Source organism: Patiria miniata, unplaced genomic scaffold (genome assembly GCF_015706575.1).
Source record: "Patiria miniata isolate m_02_andy unplaced genomic scaffold, ASM1570657v1 HiC_scaffold_10, whole genome shotgun sequence".
Classification (NCBI taxonomy): domain Eukaryota; kingdom Metazoa; phylum Echinodermata; class Asteroidea; order Valvatida; family Asterinidae; genus Patiria; species Patiria miniata.
In genome coordinates this window covers 15448262-15467832 of record NW_024037048.1, presented here as the reverse complement: position 1 = coordinate 15467832, position 19571 = coordinate 15448262, and the positions used below count along the sequence as shown (strand labels likewise).

Sequence of the window (19571 nt, the reverse complement as noted above, 5' to 3'; positions counted from 1 at the left end):
ATGCACTTGGCAAATCAAATGAACTGAGAGTTGTAAAAAAAATGGATTGAAAGTGATCAATCTCATTATTGAAAATCACCCACCAGAATGTCAAAGGTTGGACACAATTAACAAATGTTGCAAGACTGGACTTAAAATCACATAAACCAGCGACTAAGCGTAAAGTGGACACTGGGAAAGCTTTAAGTGTATTGTACTCCATGCATGGACAAAAGAGGGCGCTTTATCAAACAAGCAGAAGCCGGAATGAGGGACACTTCACTGGTTCACTCATGCTGGTTATCGTGTATTTGGTATCAGCATTTATAAGCCACGATGGCGCCCAAATGGCCCTCGTCTATAGTTTTCTCTGGGGGGGGGGGTGCTTGAGCGCAGGAAGGCTCGCGATTCTACCTTCTCGTTGAGCTTAGTGACTTCCTCCTTGCTGATCTTCCAAGGACACTTCTCCGTGGTCTCCAGGCTGCTTCCTCATCCAGCATCCAGGGTTTGGAGAGCTCCTTGAACCATCTCAGGCTCTACTCCTTGGGCTTCTTGTTCAGGTCCGGGATGACCTCCACGTCTGACTAGTTGATGCAGAACTTGCTGAGCATGTTGGCCATGTTCATCTTCTCCCTGTCCATTTGCTCATTTTTGCCCATGGTGTCAAAGATGCGCAGCTTGCATTTCTCCCAGGTGGATTTCATGGAGATGAGCTGAGGGATGAGTAGGGTCATGCCTGGGGGGTGGGGTTGGGGGGGGGGGTGGGGGGCGGAGGTGGGGGGGGGGGGTCACAAACAAAAATTATGCAGAGCATTATTTCCCTTTGACATAAAGCATGTGTTTCCTTAGACATGCAGCCATCCAGAATAACCTGAGAGATCTCTGAAAGGCTCCATGAAATGAATTGGACACTGAAACATATATTAAAATAATAAGGCCTACCAAGAACAAAAAGTGTGGTGTTTTCTATAACATACAAAAAACCAACTGTGTGGTAGGGTAGGTAAAAATCTGTTTTGGGGGTTTGACATTTCTAAAGCCTAAAAATATAGGGTGGGATGACATATATAGTCATTAAAATTTACTTTTTTCTCTACTTTGCATGCATTATAACATGTGAAACATTCTGCACTACGGTCCAACTTACACAAAAATAAATATAAAGTTTATAGTTTTCGCTGTGGAGGGGGGGGGGGGGGGGTGCTTGAGCGCAAGGAGGAGATTCTACCATCTCTTTGAACGTGGTGACTTCTTCCTTGCTGATCTTCCAAGGAAACTTCTCTGTGGTCTCCAGGCTGCTTCCTCATCCAGCATCCAGGGTTTGGAGAGCTCCTTGATGATTGTGTTGGTCTTGATCTTACCCAACCCACCAATCTAGACGGAAACCAATCAGGAAGGAAAATTTAAATGCATTTGCTCTAAATAAATTGTGTCCAACCAACGTTGGTGCTGCAAAAAGTGAAAAACCTGGACAAATCTGGTTTAATGATCTTGTTATACATTTTGCCACTTTGACTTAATTTTTTAAAGACCTGCTTGCATTTTACTCAAACTGTTCATCAAAATTCATTCCGCAAAGTCTTCTTCAAGTACTCAACTGTGAGTACACATTTCGGTACTCAAAATACTCATCGAAATATTCATTAAAATAATTCACCAGAGGTACACAAGACTTGTAGAAAGGTACTCAACTAATACAAAACCTCAGGATTCATTGAAAACAAATGAATCGACTCATAAAGTAGTACTCAGTAAAAAGTAGTCTACTTGTCAAAAAAAAATACTCAACCCATACTCGACTTATATCGCAGACTGCTTCACTCGTCAAGCAGACTCGACTTAAAAGACCGAAGTTATCAAACAGTACCTCAATCCATTTAAAACTGGTGTTCCAGAGTCCCTAACTTAACTCAACTAAACTCAACTTATAGATTCAAGTTTCAAACACAGACAAAGTTCTTGTATTAATTTTCCATTGATTAGACGCTGGAGTCATTCTGAACGACTGCAACACTCAATCTTTGGACGACTTTCATGTGTAGTTGCTCCTCAACGTTTCAAACGTCAAACTTAATTCAACTCTTTGGAATAATTTAGTTCGGCACTTCTCTGAATGCTAGTCTGAAACGCGTGTAGTGTCAAAAGGTACACAACTCATCAAAATGCAGCAAACTTGAGCTATCCACGCATACTCAGGTCTGACCCTGATCCCCCTCATAAGCCTACCTGCATGAGTGCCTGTGCCCCGGTTCTGAGCGTAGGGCTTGCTACCATGGCTGGGAATGCCTTGATCTTCTGAACATCCACCCATTTCTCGTGAGAGTCTGTCAGAAGCTCCATCAAATGTGTACTCTGCTCACCCTGTATGAAAGGCGGGACAAAATGTTTCCCGTTAAAGCTTTAAAGAAATTAATACTCTACTAAAATAATAATTAATAATATGGCAAGATTACCATATGCGAAGTTCACTAATTTTCCTCTGTACTGACTAACAAGCCCCCAGATGGAAAGATTTCCATATTCAAAGTTCACTCAACACTCTGTGTACAAACCCTATGAGAGTGGACTGAAAAATTCTAAGTGTTTTCTCACTGCTCAAATTGACTTGATGACATGAAATTGCTATCTGGGGGGAAAGATTTCCATATACGAAGTTCACTAATTTTTCTCTGTATTGACTGTTCTAACAGTAACAAGCCCCCAGAGAGCAATTTAGGCCGACATGTACAGTATAGTCGTGTTCCCTAACGTGGCGCACTTCGAAGCTTACCCAACTTTCCTCGTGTAGTGTTGCCAAACCTCTTTGTTGATAAACCTCAAATTCATGCAGTGAAATACTGGTACTTTTACCTTTTTAATGCTTGCCATTTAACCTCTGTGAACAATTTCGGTTTCATAAAATTTAATCCGAAATGCAAAAACGGTCGCGTCCGGAAATTGGGCACAACTTGGCGGAGTGTTCCCTAACGTGGCGCACTTGAATAAATCTCAGAAAATTCCAAATTAACATTTAAGAATTTCTGTAAACTTCATTAATTCTGATAAATCATTATTATCTTTACTTACAAACCCAGCCAGATGTTTGTCAGAAAATTATTTTCTTACTTTTCGGGGCATTTTCAAAGGGTTCACTTTGCACTTGAAATTAAAATCGGAAAATCACGCCAAAATAATGTTTTCTTTTAACTTTGTAACGGGTAAATAAACTCGTGATTTATGAACGGGAGTGTTTAGAACTTGATGAAATTTCACTGAATCAGTTAAAAGTTTTGCTCTAGCTAGGCGCTACAGGCGAAAAATAAACGCAGTGGCTATTGTTACGGCAGCCGTAACGCATTTCCCATTTTCTATCGTTACGGTAGACTGCAACTTTTATAAATAACATGACAAGAAAATATAAAATTAGAAGGAAAAAAGTGAATTTGAACGTTATGAAATTCGGACTTTATTTCCCTTTTAAAAAAAATCCTCCAAAGCCTCAGGTTAGAAAAGGAAAAAAAAATTCGAGTGCAAAACTGAGTTTCGAACCCGCAACCTCGCGGTGCAAAATCCTACCCTTTATCGCCTGAGCTGCCGCACTGCTTGCTAAAACGTGTGGAAACAAATAATTATATACCTGCGTGCGTATCAAAAAAGTATCGTAGAGGGCGCTAAACAACGACTGCCGTAACGATAGCCACTTCGAAAAATAAAAGTGCGCCACGTTAGGGGCCGCGCCACGTTAGGGTACGGAAAGGTACATCAACAATATATCAAAGTCAATTTGAGCAGCTAGCACTATAGCACAAGCATTTTCTTAGAAAACACTTATCAGTCCAATCTCATAGGGTTTGTACACAGGGTGTTGAGTGAACTTCGTATATGGAAATCTTTAATCCGCTCTGCCTACTAATACTAATTGGCTAATTGAAGAGTGAAATTGAATAAAAAGTCTAGACGTGACTTACCGGGTACGTTATCGAGTTGTCTGCTGCGCTAGTCGGACAATAATAATGGGATATCATCAAACAACAGGCGGCGCCCTTCAAATTAATGGTGTCAAGTGACAATCTCATAACCCATTAATTCCCCGCATTAACTAAACAAAAATAAAAATGGATAACGAAACCATTTCCCAATTCCTAAGCAAAAAGAAAAAAGGATAACGAAACCCACTTCCCCAATTCATAATTCTTATCTGCTTTTGCAAATGTACTCTTCAAATGCTCTGCCTACTATAAATTGACTTACAAATGAAAAAGAAAAACAAATTGCACTGATTTGAAATTGCGTCCAATAATTGCTCTTGATATAGGATAGGACTAAAAAATTGGAAAATCGACGGGAACACTTGAAGAAAAAATTACATAGGCCTACGATTTAAAGAAAATACAGTTAATTGATTGCGAATTCAATCCAAGTTCAAGTCACTTTTATGTAAAGACAATAATTCAAGAAAACAAATTTGCACTGATTTAAAATTACGGCCCATTATTGACTGTGATATACAAGACAATATATTTGAAATTCGACAGAAACCGGTGAAAAAAAAATAATACAACAAAAACGAAGAGGACATGGGTAGTACTCCCGTACAGTTACCAACATCAATAACCAAAAGAAGGCGCGCTACACAAGTACTGGTCACCACCGTAAAGACTTCATCAACGTGGATCACGATCTGCCCAAACGAAGTCGGCATTAAAGTTAACAAAATGAAAACAGACTTTGTGGAGACGATAACTCAAGAACAAAACAATGCACTGTGTTGAAATTTCGTTCAATAATTTTTAGGGATATCGGAAGACAAGTGGTTTGAAAATCGACGGGAACCATTAAAAAAAAAAATTCAATATGATCTAAGGAAAAATACAGTGTACTAATCGCGAAAAATGTGATGCGAATTCGAGTCAATTTTATTGGAACAAAAAAACAACACTCATTGTGGAGACGATAACTCAAGAACAACGCAGTGCACTGAATTGAAAGTTCGTTCAATAATTGTTTGGGATATAGGACACAAATGCTTTGAAAATCGACGGGAACCATCAAAGAATAAATTTAATATGATTTAAAGAAATACAATGTACTAATCACGAAAAATTCGATTCGAATTCGATTCACTTTTGACAAAAATGAAGCACTCTTTGTGGAGACCAGGAGACCCTTACTCGAGAAAAACACATTGCACTGATTTGAAATTGCGTCCCATAATTGACTGTGACACTGAAATTCGACAGAAACCGTTGAAGAAAAAAATGAAAGAACAAAAACAAAAACTTCAGTGTGTATAAGGAGGGCTTTCCCGTACATTTTACAAACATCAATGTCTTCCAAAAGAGGGCGCGCTACATAAATACTGGCCACCACCTTAAAGACTTCTGTCAACGTGGATCGCGATCTGCCCAAACGAAGTCGGCATTATAAGTGAACAAAAATAAAACACAATCAGCTGGCCAAGCTTAATTCAATGCGTCATTTAAGTTTTGAGATGTCCAGCTGGACTATGCAAAAGTGAGGCAAATGTTCTGTTTGGACTGTGAGTGCAGCCTATCGCCAAGTTTTTCTCAATGTTGACACAAGACCGTGACTGTTGAGGTAGAGAAAAACAATATTTTGTCTCATGTTTGTCTATTTTTCATGACTAGTTATCTGACTAGAATTCAATTCAATGCGTCACTTAATTTTTGAGATAGCGTGTCCAGCTGGACTGTCGTTTCTGTGCAAAAATGAGGCAAATTTTCTGTTTGGACTGCGACTGCGCAGCCGTATCGTCAATTTTTTGGTATATTCTGTTTAATATTTTCTAACTCCGAGTCATTTTATTTTATTTTTTCAAGTTATCAAAGAAAAACGAAAAACGAATAACGATTCCCACAAGTGGGAATCGTTATCATTCGTTTTCCGTTTTGCTGTCGAGAATGGATTTTGGATTCGAAGTCCGTTGTTCGTTTTTCTTTTTGCTTAGGAAATGGGAATTGGTTTCGTTATCCGTTTTTCTTTTTGCTTAGGAATTGGGGAAGTGGGTTTCGTTATCCGTTTTTCTTTTTGCTTAGTTAATGCGGAATTAATGGGTTATGAGATTGTCACTTGACACCGTTAATTGTGAAGGACGCCGCCTGATGTTGTTTGATGATATCCCCCCCCCCCCCCAAAAAAGTCAATCCTATCGAGAAAGGAATTGGGATTTCTCAATGCATGATTGGAAAATGTTGACATCGCAACTTCGTCCCCAGGGTTATCTTTATTTTGTAACTTTCTTTCCTGTATTAAGTACCTGTCAGTGCGTACCGCTCAACACTACGTAAACGAGATTGTATTTGACACCGTTAATTGTGAAGAGCGCCACCTGTTGTTTGGTTATCCCGAGATGGAATGTATGTCATGTAATGATGTATGTGGCGGAAGGCTAGGCCTGTACACTAGGCATGTCAGGTAAGTCGGGACTATTGACTTCAATACTTGTCAAAATTCAACTTCCTTAAAAATATATACAGAGCATTATTTCCCTTTGACATAAAGCATGTGTTTCCTTTGACATGCAGCCATCCAGAATAACCTGAGAGATCTCTGAAAGGCTCCATGAAATGAATTGGACACTGAAACATATATTAAAATAATCAGGCCAACCAAGAACCAAACGTGTGGTGTTTTCTATTACATATAAAAAAAACAACTGTGTGGTAGGGTAGGTAAAAATCTGTTTGGGGGTTTGACATTTCTATAGCCTAAAAATATAAGGTGGGATGATAGTCATTAAAATTTACCTTTTTTCTCTATTTTGCTTCCATTAGTTAACATGTGAATCATTCTGCACTACTGACCAACTTACACAAATAAATATAAAGGTTATAGTTTTCACTGGGGGGGGGGGGGGTGCTTGAGCGCAAGGAGGACATTCTACCTTCTCTTTGAGCGTGGTGACTTCTTCCTTGCTGATCTTCCAAGGAAACTTCTCCGTGGTCTCCAGGCTGCTTCCTCATCCAGCATCCAGGGTTTGGAGAGCTCCTTGATGATTGTGCTGGTCTTGATCTTACCAAACCCACCAATCTAGACGAAAACCAATCAGGGAGGAAAATTTGAAAGCATTTGGTCTGAATAAATTGTGTCCAGGTCTTGGAAAAGACCAACGTTAGTGCTGAAAAAAAAGCGAAAAACCTGGACAAATCTGGTTTAATGATCTTGTTAAACATTTTGCAACTTTGACTTAATTTTTAAAAGACCTGCTTGCATTTTACTCAAACTGTTCATCAAAATTCATTCCGCAAAGTCTTCTTCAAGTACTCATCTGTGAGTACACATTTCGGTACTCAAAATACTCATCGAAATATTCATTAAAATAATTCACCAGGGGTACACAAGACTTGTAGAAAGGTACTCAACTAATACAAAACCTCAGGATTCATTGAAAACAAATGAATCGACTCATAAAGTAGTACTCAGTAAAAAGTAGTCTACTTGTCAAAACAAATGCTCAACTCATACTCGACTGATATCGCAGACTGCTTCACTCGTCAAGCAGACTCGACTTAAAAGACCGAAATTATCAAACAGTACCTCAACCCATTTAAAACTGGTGTTCCAGAGTCCCTAACTTAACTTAACTAAACTCAACTTTAATAGATTCAAGTTTCAAACACAGGCAAAGTTCTTGTATTAATTTTCCATTGATTAGACGCTGGAGTCATTCTGAACGACTGCAACACTCAATCTTTGGACGACTTTCATGTGTAGTTGCTCCTCAATGTTTCAAACGTCAAACTTAATTCAACTCTTTGGAATAATTTAGTTCGGCACTTCTCTGAATGCTAGTCTGAAACGCATGTAGTTGTCAAAAGGTACACAACTCATCAAAATGCAGAAAACTTGAGCTATCCACGCATACTCAGGTCTGACCCTGATCCCCCTCATAAGCCTACCTGCATGAGTGCCTGTGCCCCGGTTCTTAGCGTAGGGCTTGCTACCATGGCTGGGAATTGATCTTCTGAACATCCACCCATTTCTCCTGAGAGTCTGTCAGAAGCTCCATCCAATGTGTACTCTGCTCACCCTGTATGAAAGGCGGGACAAAATGTTTCCCCTTAAAGCTTAGCATCTATATTTACTAAAGAAATTAATACTCTACTAAAATAATAATTAAAAAAAAAATCTTTCTCTCAAATTGTTCACATAAAAAAGACAAATCACCCACTCTTTATCATGACATTTATACGGTAGGTGTTCAGGGAAAATATTTAGTTGGTGAATGGTGGGTTTTCTCCAATTTTGTAAAATTGGCTCTTATCTGCTTTTGCAAATGTACTCTTCAAATGCTCTGCCTACTAATTGACTAGGCCTAATTAGTGTGAATAAAAAGTCTAGAGTTTGATGTGACTAACGTTATCAGGTTTAAATCGAGTTGTTGTCTGCATGCGCTATAGTCCATGCATGTGTAGTCGGACAATAATGGGATATCATCAAACAACAGGCGGCGCCCTTCACAATTAACGGTGTCAAGTGACTGAACAAAAATAAAAACGGATAACGAAACCATTTTCCAATTCCTAAGCAAAAAAGAAAAACGGATAACGAAACCCACTTCCCCAATTCCTAAGCAAAAAGAAAAACGGATAACGAAACCAATTCCCATTTCCTAAGCAAAAAGAAAAACGGATAACGGACTTCGAGTCCAAAATCCATTCTCGACACTGGACAGCAAAACGGGTAACGAATAACGATTCCCATTTCCCTATTCGACAACCAAACGGAAAACGAATAACGATTCCCACTTTCCTATTCGACAGTTAAACGGATAACGAATAACGATTCCCATTTCTCGACTCGAAAGCAAAACGGAAAACGAATAACCGAGAAAGGAATTGACATTTCTCAATGCATGATGGGAAAATTCGGACTTCGAAACTTTTTCGCAACCCTGTCCCCAGGGTTAACTTTATGTCGTAACTTTCTTTCCTGTATTAAGTACCTGTCAGTGCGTACCGCTCAACACTACGTAAACGAGATTGTATTTGACACCGTTAATTGTGAAGAGCGCCACCTGTTGTTTGGTTTTCCCGATAATGTATGTGGCGGTAGGCTAGGCCTGTACACCAAGCATGTTTTGTCAGGTAAGCCTGGACTATTTACTTGTCAAAATTCAACTTCCTTTCGGCGTACTGGAAAGATTCCCATATCTGGACATTACTCATTTCTCCCTTTAGTGATTTATGCCACAATTCCGGTTTAAAATGTCCAAAAATATTGGATTTAGCAGGGAAATTTGTTACCTAAAAACTATAGTCGGAGTCCCTTATCGCGGCATCCCTTTATCGCGGCATCCCTTTATCGCGGCATCCCTTTATCGCGGCATCCCTTTATCGCGGCATCCCTTTATCGCGGCATCCCTTTATCGCGGCATCCCTTTATCGCGGCATCCCTTTATCGCGGCATCCCTTTATCGCGGCATCCCTTTATCGCGGCATCCCTTTATCGCGGCATGGAAAATTTCTCCTTTTGTGTTGACTAAACTCCTTTAAGTGGCGATTTTTATCCAGGTCCTCCAGGCCATAAGGACTTACTGCCGAGTCGTATTAAAAAAGGACGATTAAAAAATGTTGTGTTTTTTGGGACTTTTAACGATTTTTAATAAATATTCACATTTTCCAAAACCTGCAAATTTTCCCTCTCCCGTCACCGTGTCTGTTAAAACTAAACGCAGTGGCTATTGTTACGGCAGCCGTAATGCACCTCCCATTTTCTATCGTTACGGTAGACTGCAACTTTTATAAAAACATGACAAGAAAATATAAAATAAGAAGGACAAAAGTGAATTTGAACGTTATAAAATTCGGACTTTATTTCCCTTTTAAAAAAAATCCTCCAAAGCCTCAGGTTAGAAAAGGAAAAAAATTCGAGTGCAAAACTGAGATCCGAACCCGCAACCTCGCGGTGCAAAATCCTACAGTCTATCGACTGAGCTGTCGCACTGCTCACCTGCACGTGGGGAAACAAATAATTATATACCTGCGTGCGTATCAAAAAAGTATCGTAGAGGGCGCTAAACAACGAATGCCGTAACGATAGCCACTTCGAAAACTAAAAGGTACCGTCTATATTTTAACATAAATCATTAATGGTGCTCTGTCCATGATAGTTCCATTGTCTGGTTCTCCTTCTACAGCTGCAAACACAAAATGAAGTCAAAGGAGGATATTTCCACCGCGAAATCATAAAAACTTTTACGGGATCAAAATAAGGACAGCGCGTAAGAAAAAATTAAACGGCACACCGTGTAAAGTGAATGGCACCCAATCGCCAATCAGTAGACTTGTCACAGTGATTTTTCTTCTCCTTTCGGGGAATGGCAGGGTTTTAAGAAATCATCCTGCAGGGATATAGTCTTTCAAAGTATAATCAACTTGAACGTTACAGGGAAAATATCAGACTTTATTCAGGGGATGTTTTGGTAAAACATTCACTATGAAAAAAAAAAGTTGAGATTATTATAAAAACCACAATTCCCACATACCGCGATAATGGGGAGTCCACCTCCATTCGCACATTCCGAGCATGTCTATTTTCACAGGCATTTGAAAAGGAAGAGTTATACAACCTAAGAGACAGGACAATTCGGGAAGGTTAGCAAGCAATCTCTATTCCAAACAAGAAACGTGATAAGTATCGCGATAATACGGCGTTCCATCCTACATGCTTACTGGCACTGCCAGCATCCTACTGTCTGAAAAAAACACCAAGGACATTTCACTAAATGTCCAGAACTCCAGGTATGGAATCTTTCCGGAGTATTTTTTAACCCTTACCCACCTCACTCCTCCAAAATCCTCCTGGCGGTTTTGGAGGATATTCTAGAGGATTGAGGACGAATGGTGATTGAATCAAATGAGGATTCTGGAGGATTGAGGATGAATGGTGATTGAAGCATAGAAGGATTCTGGAGGATTGAGGATGAATGGTGATTGAATCACATGAGGATTCTGGAGGATTGAGGATGAATGGTGATTGAAGCACATGAGGATTCTGGAGGATTGAGGATGAATGGTGAATGAAGCACAACAGGATTTTGGAGGATTGAGGATGAATGCATTTTGTGGCAGGACTGTCTGATGATTTTGAAAAATTTAGGTGGAGTTGCAAAATTTTGGAGGATTGAGGATGGTTCTAAGCAAAAAGGGCCTAGGGGGTTATTATGCTTAAATTGCATACATTGTGAGACTTTCTTTTTATAGCTCCATGATTGTATAGTAAGTCTTCCAGAACTGTAAGTGTAAGGGTTTTAAACTAAGTTCAGGAAGTATGGTCATACTCCTAGAAGAACTATATCATGATGCTCCGCGGGGCGGAGCCTCTTAGACACAAAGCCCCGCAAAATTGTTTGCAGCACAAAACACTATAAGTACAAAAACGTCATGAACGTCCATCAAAACACAGTGAGCGAACTGAAAATCATCGATCGAAAAAATGTCAAAGGTCAACGTCATTGGTCAAGGTCTAGGTCATTCCATTGACCAGTAACTATCCTACTACATGTACTTGTAATTTCACACCTTATATCAACAAACTCAGGCCGAGGGGTTTCAACAGCACCGCTGTATTTGTTGCAGTGAATGTTTATTGATTCATTTTATTTCATCAACAGCTTTGAAAATGGAGTTGAAGCCAGACAGACAGGGGGCATATAGGACTGCATACTTGCTCTCAGGTCATTTTATCTAATGCATTTAATGTTAGACACTATTCGTTTTTGAACTTTTCTCCAAAAAGGTGAAATATTTATTGCCATTATTACCCTCTGTTACTCATTACCAATTTTTTTTAGAATTATTCTTGACCATTCTCTTGACCACTTTGATCTTTTGTAAATTTGTCAATTATTTGGGAAATTGTTCTCAAATTTCACAGTAATTATTGTCCACCAAATTCATCAAACAATGACCTTTCCAAAAAATAGCAGATGAAAACAATATTTGAACTAAACCTTATGAATTAGAAGATTAACACTCCGACGCAGAAACTAGCCCTTTTGGGGACCCAATTAGGTTAATTACCTTAATAAAAAAAAACATTTCAAACCAATTCTGGTGATCTTCCATCTAATCCTAGCAAGAGACACCCTCTACGGATATATGCAGTCACCTTTAGTGTGTGACCCCGGGTCAGGCATATCTGAGCCTGACAACCTGGGCTGCCCATATACATATGCACAAAACAAGGTCACTTGCGGGTAGCCAGTGCACGACTTGACCACAGACTATGTATACAACATCTGTTTCCTGTCAATGACCTCCTTATTTATAGTCTACAGACATGTCGAGATTGTGTACATCTATACAGTGTTGTGTAGCCTCAAACCAAGGCGCTAAATATCTGGGTCCCCGGAGGGACCCCTTACTGTAAGCGTGTTAGTAAATAGGCTTTCTGCGTCGGAGGGTTAAGATGTTAAAATAACTTGTTTTCCTTTGTTTCTTGAAGTTGACAGAGTTTGAAGGTTCTACCAAGGATGTCAACTGTGGAGCACATACAGGATGCAGAGCACACTGATGACGTATCACCATGGCAACGCGTATTGCTCAACATCACTTGAATGAGATTGTACCTGACACCGTTAATTGTAAAGAGCGCCACCTGTTGTTTGGTTATCGATCAACATCATGCAGCAGATAATGCAGCGGTAGGCTATATAGGCCTGTACGTCAGGTAAGTCTGGACTATTTATTTCTCAAAATTCAACTTCTTTTCGGCGTTCTGGAAAGATTCCCATATATCTGGACATCACTAATTTTTCCCTACAGTGACCTATATCACCATTAAAAGGGATAATATGTCCAAAAATGTCGGATTTATAGCAGGGAAAAGTTGCTACCATGGCATGCCTACTGAGAAAACATGTCAAAGGACATTTCCTAGTCTTTGTTGGTCAGTGACGTCTGAGGTATGGGTGTCTTTCCGGAGTATTTTGGAATGCTTTGCATACATTGTTGGGTAAGACCTCTTTTTATAGCTCCATGATTGTATAGTCATATAGTCAGCAGGGCCAGGGCCTATTGTTTTTAGTTCACCGCACCTACCCCAATTAAGAACCCAGTATCAATGCACACATATAGTGGTGTTCCCTAACGTGGCGCACTACGACGTTTCTCCTGACTTTCCTCATGCACGGTTGCCAAACTTCTTTGTCGATAAACTTCAAATTCATTCAGTTATTACTGGTACTTTTTTCAGTAGTGTTTGCCATTTAAATTCTGTAAACAATTTCACTGTCATACAATTTTGAGCAAAATTTAAAAAAAACGGTGGTGTCCGGAAATTGGGCAAAAAATCAGCTGAGTGTTCCCTAACGTAGCGCACTTGCGTAAATCTTGGAAAATTCCTGGTTAACACTAAAAAAGTTATTTAAAGTTAGCAAATTCTTAATTAATAAATAAATATATCTCTACTTTACCAAACTAGAAGAATGTCAGAAAATTATTTTCTTATTTTTGGCTGAGTATATCAGTGGTGAGTTGGAGGTAGATTGTTTCTCGATGATAATTTGAGTTAGAAATGTGATTCGGGTTTGTAACTTCAGGGGTTGCCCTTCAGGAAAGTCAAGTTTGGATTGATTTGGGGGTCAAAAGGTCAAAGGTCAACGTCATTGGTCAAGGTCTAGGTCATTCCATTGACCAGTATTAACTATTCTACTACATGTATTTGTAATTTTGCACCTTATATCAACAAACTCAGGCCGAGGGGTTTCAACAGCACCGCTGTATTTTTTTAGGAAAGTTGCAGTAATGTTTATTGATTCATTTTATTTCATTAACAGCTTTGAAAATGGAGTTGAGGCCAGACAGACAGGGGGCATAGGACTGCATATTTGCTCTCAGGTCATTTTATCTAATGCATTTAATGTTAGACACTATTCGTTTTTTGAACTTTTCTCCAAAAACCTGAAAATATTTATTGCCAATCACCCTCTATTATTCAAGACCAAAAGTGTTTAGAATTATTCTTGACCATTATCTTTATTTGGTGAACAATTTTGACCATCGTCTGAGTAGAGGCGTTTGCATGTTGATATTAGTGCTCAGGCATCAAATTACGTCAGGAATCGACCACTATAGTCTCGCCCCAACTTGCTCATAGTTGTTTCTGTGGCATGGTTTAGCTGTATTTGTCCTTTTTGGGGGGAAGAAAGTAGTGCAGGTGGGAAAATTATCAGAAAAACTAAGATGACATTTTTGTATGTTTACGTTTCTAGAGTTACTTCTACAACGACGATAGGTTCAACTACAACTATGCGCAGGCCAAAGCCACAGCAGGCAACTACAAGGAAGCAGAGGAAGTAGGTTGGACTCCCGGACCCAATTTTTGTTGGTGCGCCCTCAATAGTTTGCCAGTCATGGCGCAGTGACTCGTCATGGTGCCTGAACTAGTCATGGTGCCTTTCATTTGCAAACATCAAAAACCCAAACTACCAAGTTATTATGAAATACCTGACTGTTAGGGAATAATAGTCTCAAGCATCCTGTGAAATCACGGCACCTGGTGTGCTGTCATTTCCAAGAAAAGTGGAATTTTGTATCAATTTCCACCGATGGTTGGCCCTGTTTGAGAGAGAAGCCCGACTTTCTGTCTGTTCTCATCCATATACTGTTGCCGTATACCTAGATGTAGAACAAAAAGATATTGCAATAGCTTATTTTCCCACGTGCTGCATCTCTTTGGAATTCCTTGCCTGGTGCTTATTTCCCTCCAACCTATGATCTGTCCTGATTCAAGAGGAGTGTGGAGTGCTGTGGCCTCGTGGTTAAGGGCGTCAGGATTCGTGGTCTGCGGTAAAGCTGCAGGTTGTGGGTTCGAGTCCAGCCTGGGGTCATGGTGCGTGTGCCCTTGGGCAAGGCACTTTGTCACTCATTGCTTCTCCCCACCCAGGAGTAATAGGCTCTCTGCTTTGGTCCAAAAATTGGGCCACCGGCAGACGATCGAAAAGAGCAATGCTCATAGCGATTTTTTGAAAGGCACATCTAGAGTTGGAGAATGTGTGATAGCTTTGCAGTGTGAGTGGTGGCAGTGTTATCACTTTTGATTTGTGTTTTCAAAATGGCCGTCAATATGCTTGAACCGGATCAATTGTATGTTGTAACAAGCATGTTTTGGCTGCCATTTAAAAAAAAAGTAAACAAGTGATAGCACCCAAAAAGCTGCCACCGCTGCAATGCTGTCACATATTTTCTGACTTAAGAGGGGTGCATACCTTGCCAAAAATCACAATGAGCATTATTCCCCTCATTTGATACTGACCAAACCCCCACACTGATGGCTTATAAGTGGGTGCCTATGAGGGCAGAGATGGTGTGGTTGATTTAGCTGCTTTGCGCTGACTTGTAGCCCTGTATATCTGGAGTGGCTTGTAGCCTTGTTCAGGGCGAATAGGCATAAAAAAAAAACAAGTCTAAAACCAGGATGGGGATCTTGCTGTGCCTCCTAGACCACTGTTTTGGTGGGGCACTTAATTGGTTTTACCATGATTTAATTGGAGTGGGTTTCGTTTCTCTTGTTTCCCAGATTTTTGTGCTCATTCAGAGTGAGAAGATCAAGAATGACTACACGTGTCTCTGGTTGGCAAGATGCTGTGAGTATTACCGTCAATTGTGAATGACGTTTCCTCTTCCAACTTCCAAGTTGCTAATGATGGGAATGAATCCACCTGTTAAGCCTCAACTCATAATGTATTGACCACTCACAATTGTGACTGCACAACCAAATGTCCAACTAAAGTCAGGACACGTCGCGTGCATGCATTTCATGTACTGCTGGAAAATCCAGAGTGGCATTAGGGAGATGCACATGTTGCCCATGTGTGAGGTAGACTGAAGGGTCTCTAACAATGACATAACCAGCATGCAATCATCGCCCTGATCGTATATTAAGGATGTGACTTTGCGTTTCATTTTGTAAACGTTAAGCAAATATTTTAAGAACCGTTTTAAACGTTTAGCCATTGACAGTGGCTTTTGCTTACCCATTATGTCTGATCTGCAGACCGGTGTGATTGACATGATAAATCAACAATGGTTGACATAGTAAATAGCAGGCAGTCGTTGATAAAGTAAAAATGTAACTACGTGTTCCCCAAATGTAATCAAGTACTACGGTGCTTCTAAGGTTTTGTAAATTAAGGAGGATTTGAAAACAACGTTAATTATTTGTGCTATGTGTGGTTATCTCCAAGGAAGATCGCGTGAACAGAACTCCCTTTTCTATAATTCTTGTTTTGAGAAATTTGTAAACGGATTGAGAAGTTTTTCCGTTTAAACGTGTAAACTTCACATCTTAGTCGTACATTTGCCATGTTGGATTTGTTCTATCACATTTCAAGCAGATTGTACGACAGAAATTTGCTACATTGAACATCCCTCTTGGCTCCCAAATATTGTACACAGTTACACTGAGCATTGTTGGCCGAAAATTGTTAAAACGAGCATCCACTGAACCGAACATCTTTTGTGGACCCCAATGTGTTTTCTTACAGCAGTATCCTATGTATTTATAACCTTTCTTTGTGTTGTTTTCATTGTTCAGACATCGTGAATCGTAAGGCCAGACTAGCCTGGGAGTTGTACCTTAAGATGGAGACGTCTGGCGAATCGTTCAGCCTGCTGTAGCTCATTGCCAACGACGGCTACAAGGTAAAACATCATCCCCTATTTTTGTCTGTTGGATGTTTGGTCAAGATTTTGGCATTAGCCCCAAATTAGTATCCAGTCACTTAATCTAAACCTGCAACCGATTTCACAAAACACATTTGTCACTTCGTCAAAACCCAAATCGTAGAGGAAATGTCAATCTAAATATAACACACTTGTAAAAAAGAATGCACATATCCAGACGCCACTTCAGCCGTTGTGTACAAAGTCTATGGCGAGTCAAGAAAACTTTCCAAGTATTTCTGAACAAAATAGGAAATGTTTCTGCAGATTCGTGTTTGTGAAACATTTTTGCAATGACTCATCTTTATTGAGATGATGTGTGAAGACAAAAGTGGCGTCTGATTGCAACATTGTTTTCACGTGTAAAATCAACGAGAATACGAACCCCCGTCAAAAAGAAAAAAAGAAAGATTTGTTGCACATTTACGACTTTGTGTCATATTATAGCTTGAATAATGAAGGATGCACTTTTGTGTCACAAACTTTGGTAAGCATGTAGAGGGCATCATAAAATATTAGAATAGCCAAAAATCCCAAACTGCTTAAAAATATTGATTTGGGACAAATTCATCACTTTGTCAACACTGTGGCGATATGATCGAAAAGTTCAGGTTTGTCATTCGGAATTCTGATTTTTTTTGCTCGACTTCAAAATATAATTGTCACGGTCTCTCGATCCTCAAATCTCATCTTTTCTATCGGTAGATGGCCAGTTCTACTATGCGACCAAGGCTTTCGGTGTCCTGGAAAGATTGGACCCCAATCCTGAATACTGGGAAGGCAAGCGAGGGGCGTGCGTGGGCGTATTCCAGCAGATCATAGCTGGCCATGAACCAAGGTGGGTGTCATCTCTGTCAATCAGCAGTGCACACTGACCAATTAGATCTCAACCTTTGGTCAGGTGACCACAGTACATCGATCAAACAGTGCGTACTGACCAATTACATCTCAATAAGTATATCACTCCGGTGCTCTACCAACTGAGCTATCCAGCCCAATGTTGGCGGTTCCCTAATTGTCAATGTCTCTGTCAAAGGGGCGCTAGTCAGAAGCCCTCAACCCGCATATGCCATGCAGCCAGGGATCACGCCCAAAGTCACGATGCAGACCTGGCAAATATCAAACGGGGATCACTCAGAGAGGATACGGCTTTTTATTACAAATTTTCATGAATACTTTTCACGTTCTTAGCCCTCTAGTTCAAATTCATTGATCTTTATGGATTTTTCCTTTTTCCCCCATATTCTATAAACAGCTTTCATTTTCACTATTAGGTTTTGCCCTTCACTGACGTATAAACACTGTATACTCAGTGCGTTACCTCCCGAGTTAAAGTTGGAAAAATCACTCTGTTGGGACTCGAACCCATGACCTCCTGCTTGTTAGTGCAGACGTCTTAACCACTGGACCATCAAGCTTACAGAATTGGTTGCCTAGCCAGCCAACCAACCCCGTAAGCTCCATGGTCGAGTCGTGGGTTCGAATCCCACCCAAGTGATTATTTTCCCAACTTTCACTCGGGAGGTAACACACCGAGTATACAGTGTTTATACATCGGTGAAGGGCAAAACCTAACATTGATTTACATCACCCCGACGCAAAGTCCATCTTGTTAATAGCTTTCATCTTCATGTGCACAAAACCCAGTGAAGTTCAAGCCACTAGATTTTTGTCATTTTTTTCCCTCTACAGAGAAACACTGCGAGACATCCTCCAAATCTTGCGCAACACCGGTAACCCACAGGTGGAATACATCATCCGTGTCATGAAGAAGTGGGCCAAGGACAACAGGGCACCAGTTTCCTGAGGTGGTCCCTATCCTAGTCTTGAGATTGTTTAAATATGTACATTCCAAGAAACTCCTGCTTGCAAAGGGATTTTCCAAAAATAAAATAATGGAACAATACTGTTGATTAATTTAGGAGTGATTTAATTGGTCTTCACATTGGCAAATTTGCCTTGAAACATTTCTTTATTTAGCTTTGGCAAGGTGGTTATGCAGGAGAAAACAACAGTTCTGGAGAGAGGCTAGTCTCTCATGGCATAAAACAAAGTAGGCTTGCCTAGTTAAGCTGGACTCTGTGACTCAGTGACTTGGTCAGTGACTCAGTCAACAACTCAGTGACTCGATCAGCGACTCCATGATTCAGTCAGATTCAGTCAGTGACTCAGTCAGTGACTCAGTCAGTGACTCAGTCAACAACTCAGTGACTCGATCAGCGACTCCGTGATTCAGTCAGATTCAGTCAGTGACTCAGTCAGTGACTCAGTCAACAACTCAGTGACTCGATCAGCGACTCCATGATTCAGTCAGATTCGGTCAGTGACTCAGTCAGTGTCTCAGTGAGCGACTCAGTGACTCGATCAGCGACTCCATGATTCAGTCAGATTCGGTCAGTGACTCAGTCAGTGACTCAGTGAGCGACTCAGTGACTCGATCAGCGACTCAGTGATTCAGTCAGTGACTCAGTCATTGATTCGGTCAGCGACTCGGTTAAGGAATCACTCAGTGACTCATTGAGCGACTCAGTGGCTGTCATCAACTGAGTGACTTGGTCAGTGACTCATCGCGCAGTCAGTGATTCGGTCAGTGACTCGGTCAGTCAGTGATAATAGTGACTGACTCGATCAGTTAGTACTCAGTGACTCGGTCGGACAGTCAGTCAGGCAGCATTGAAATGTTCATCATAATTATGAATGTTCACGTCACAAATGTTGCTTACATGTAGGACAACTCTGCAAGTTTGTTTTCTTGGAGTTTCTGGGGCCTGTTTAGAGACAAGCCAACGGCATGAGAATGGGCCAGGAATGGTTATTCAAGGAGGGGGTAGTCATCTGTACGTAATGTAATTATACTAATTAATGGTTTATATTGATATGAATATATATGTACAAATTTTCGGATCACGTTTGTCAGGTAATTAG

General features: G+C 40.3%; 1 long non-coding RNA gene across 1 annotated transcript; it reads left to right on the top strand.

Annotated features, from left to right (window-relative positions):
- The first annotated feature begins 15499 nt into the window (after positions 1 to 15499).
- LOC119738841 lies at positions 15500 to 18725 on the top strand. The gene is made up of 4 exons (XR_005272512.1): positions 15500 to 15568; positions 16519 to 16625; positions 17352 to 17484; positions 18339 to 18725. It is a non-coding gene; the product is annotated as an uncharacterized LOC119738841 (long non-coding RNA).
- The last annotated feature ends 846 nt before the right edge of the window (positions 18726 to 19571 follow it).